Source organism: Montipora capricornis, chromosome 13, assembly GCF_036669925.1.
Source record: "Montipora capricornis isolate CH-2021 chromosome 13, ASM3666992v2, whole genome shotgun sequence".
Taxonomy (NCBI): Eukaryota; Metazoa; Cnidaria; class Anthozoa; order Scleractinia; family Acroporidae; genus Montipora; species Montipora capricornis.
In genome coordinates this window covers 34,310,913-34,313,856 of record NC_090895.1, presented here as the reverse complement: position 1 = coordinate 34,313,856, position 2,944 = coordinate 34,310,913, and the positions used below count along the sequence as shown (strand labels likewise).

Here is a 2,944-nt window from a genome sequence, read left to right as displayed (position 1 = left end):
TGCTGAAAGCGAAAACGTATTATATTTTCTGTTATTGATCTACTTTAGTTAAACTGATTCTCTTTTACAACGTATGTTGTCAATTTTGTGAGACAATTCAACAGCAAATTCAACCTGAAACGGAATACACCTATTCATTTGTAATTATATCTTGAAGTGCCTCTCGGAAGACTAACTTGTAGTTTATTTATTTAGTTAGTTATTTAGTTATTTATTCATTTATTTATTTCAATTGAAGTCAATTTTCGCTGATCAAGGATCAACTAAGGGTCTATTGTCCAGTGCCCAGTTGTTCAAACGATGGATAGGGCTATACGCCAGATAAATCACTAGCCGGTGGATAAGTCATAGCGGAACTAATATTGCGCTATCCACTGAACAGTGCCGGATTTATCAGGTGGGTAACGTTATCCTCCTTTTAATTTTGAACGACGGGGGCCAGGCAGCTTTTACGAGAACTTTCTTCAATGATGACAATATTCGAGAGACCAGAAACATCTTTACATGGAAGGCATATTACAAACACGAATAGGACGTTTTCAACCAATCTCTAGAGACACCAATAACAATAGAGAAAATTACGACCTCCCTCTGGTGGACGAGCAAAAGAGGCTAATGAGAGATCTTTTGTTTTCGTCCACCAACATGGCGGCGATGAGTGACATCACGTGAAAACCTCCTATACGCAGATTTAATGGAAACGGTTGACAAACGTTCTTAGATTCTGACTGAATTACTGTGTAATAGAATGAAAGGATCAGTTTCTAAGGAAACTGTAATACTGTGTCAACTAGGAATGAAACACGAAAGTAATTTAGTTTTACTTAACGAATCATGAAGGTTAATTAACCACCGATAGAAATTAAGATTAACGAGGATCGAGTTGACCCTTCGTCAGAGCTCGAAACGTTAGCTCACAAATATTTATTACTGTATGGTAGACAGATCACTAGTGGTTGAGTCTACCTTTATTATTACATCTGCATCATTTTGTAAGAAAATCTGCAAATGGTTAGACTCTCTAACCTTGTGTGGACTCAAAAGAACCCACGCACTATTCGCAAAGAATAGGGCATGGAGTTCCCGGTGTTGTGGTCTGTCTTCTGTGGTGCATCATGTTTGGGAGGGTAAATGCTCGGAGATAATAGCTACATGAAGCTACTCTAATATCCGAGAGTAAATAAAGATATAATGATGATGATGAAGCAGTAATTTGCCCATCCAAACTTTCACTTTTTTGTTACATCGAGCAATTTCGGCTATTTGCTTGAAAATGTCTATTCTCTCCATTCGTGCAGGAACAGTCTGCTATGTATGATAATACATATCATGCAATATGCAATGTTAATTAAGAGATTAATTTCCTGCACCGGAGTAACATATATACGGACCGTTGCTATGGGAGAGTCAGTTACATTTTTCTAGACCATTGGAATAAGGAGACTTCTGACCATTTTCTGGGAATGCAACGATGTCTGATGATTTTTTTAGGCTCGTTTTTCCGTTTGAAGAGCAAAGTAAGTTTGGAATACTGAATAAGCGGATTCATTCCAGTCAGAAAGCGGGATTAATTCCCTTAAAATTTGCAATCTTGTTTATCATCATGTTGACATTCCCACACGCAAGTGTTTCAGTATTTTCTGAGCCTGTCTGTACGTATTCTGAGTTACATGATGAAGTCGTCAGCTCTTAAGCTTCACCTAAATTTATTCTCTGTGCGCCCTTCTGGTGTTAATTTTTAGCATCATGCCATCCAATGAGGTACCGTAGACTAAAAATGGGATTCCTTTTTGCTATGTTAACTAAGACCTACGCGAGTTCGCTGTTTTTTTCTTTTTCGCAGAGATTTTTATTTTCTTAATAGAGTTCAAAGAGCACCGTTCTTCCCGTCGAGCGAATTTAGGTGCGTCGATTTGTTGCATGCTTTACTATGTTTGTTTAAAGACTATATTATGGGAGCTCATATATTGAAGTCATTTTATCTTTATAAATTAGAAAACAAATATAACCACAACTATTAGTCCGAGTAAGCTGGATCTTTTTGACTCCAATTGGTTTCGTATGCATTTCCCCCCAACGTCATTTTGACCTGTTGAATGATTCTGTGGGACCATCATTAGACCTAATTCCCAAACAGTCTTCATTTTTAATTCCTCCGGCTCCCCTTTTTGTTCTTCAACGTAAGTTTTTTTCTTTGCCTCGTTTCTAATGCTGGAAATGTTAGAGGAACAAGTATGCCAGGGATAGTTTGATTTAAAATAACATATATTCCAGATGGAGGAGGTCCATGTTTGAGAAGGAGGTGTACAAGCTTGACCGCGTTGGTCCAAGCCTCGGCTGGTTGAAAGCCTAGAACCAAGTTTTTGTTTCTAATTAATTCCTTGCTAGTAGAGTCCTCCTTTCACACTCCCAATCGCCAGTCCACATCATGCATAGAAACAACCTGGTTTTTGAACACAGCAGGTTTCACAACCCCGCCGCTTTGGGTACAATCATCTGCTGATTGACACTAAGCCAGCAGATGACACAGCGCAAGTTTTTGTTTTGCTCCGCTATGGGTAACCTGGGACGTGGATCCCGTATGAATCACTTGAAAAAAAGTTTGCATGCGTTGCTAGCTTTGCATGCCAAGTTTCCAAACATCAACGAAGGGAGACTCTGCTGGCAGGGGATGTGCCCGCAACGAAGAGCTCTGCCCGAACGCAGCAAGATAGGAATTGACACCTCCACAGGTTATTTTCGAGTTCATGGCTGCCTCCTATTCAAACGCCGAGTCTAAGTGCGAAGTTTTTGTGCACGGGTATTAGTATATGACCGAAAACTATTTTTCATAAGGCAAAACTTCTCACTTAGACTCGCTTCGACGATGAGGCAGACCTGAACCTCGGAACTGGCCAATTAATTTCAATTGTTCAAAATTTTCAAAGAGTATCATTCTCAGATA

The 2,944-nt window shown here is 39.4% G+C and overlaps 1 pseudogene; it reads left to right on the top strand.

The window, feature by feature from the left end:
- The first annotated feature begins 1,074 nt into the window (after positions 1-1,074).
- LOC138030781 (uncharacterized) overlaps positions 1,075-2,944 on the top strand; it is a 7,607-nt pseudogene continuing 5,737 nt past the window's right edge.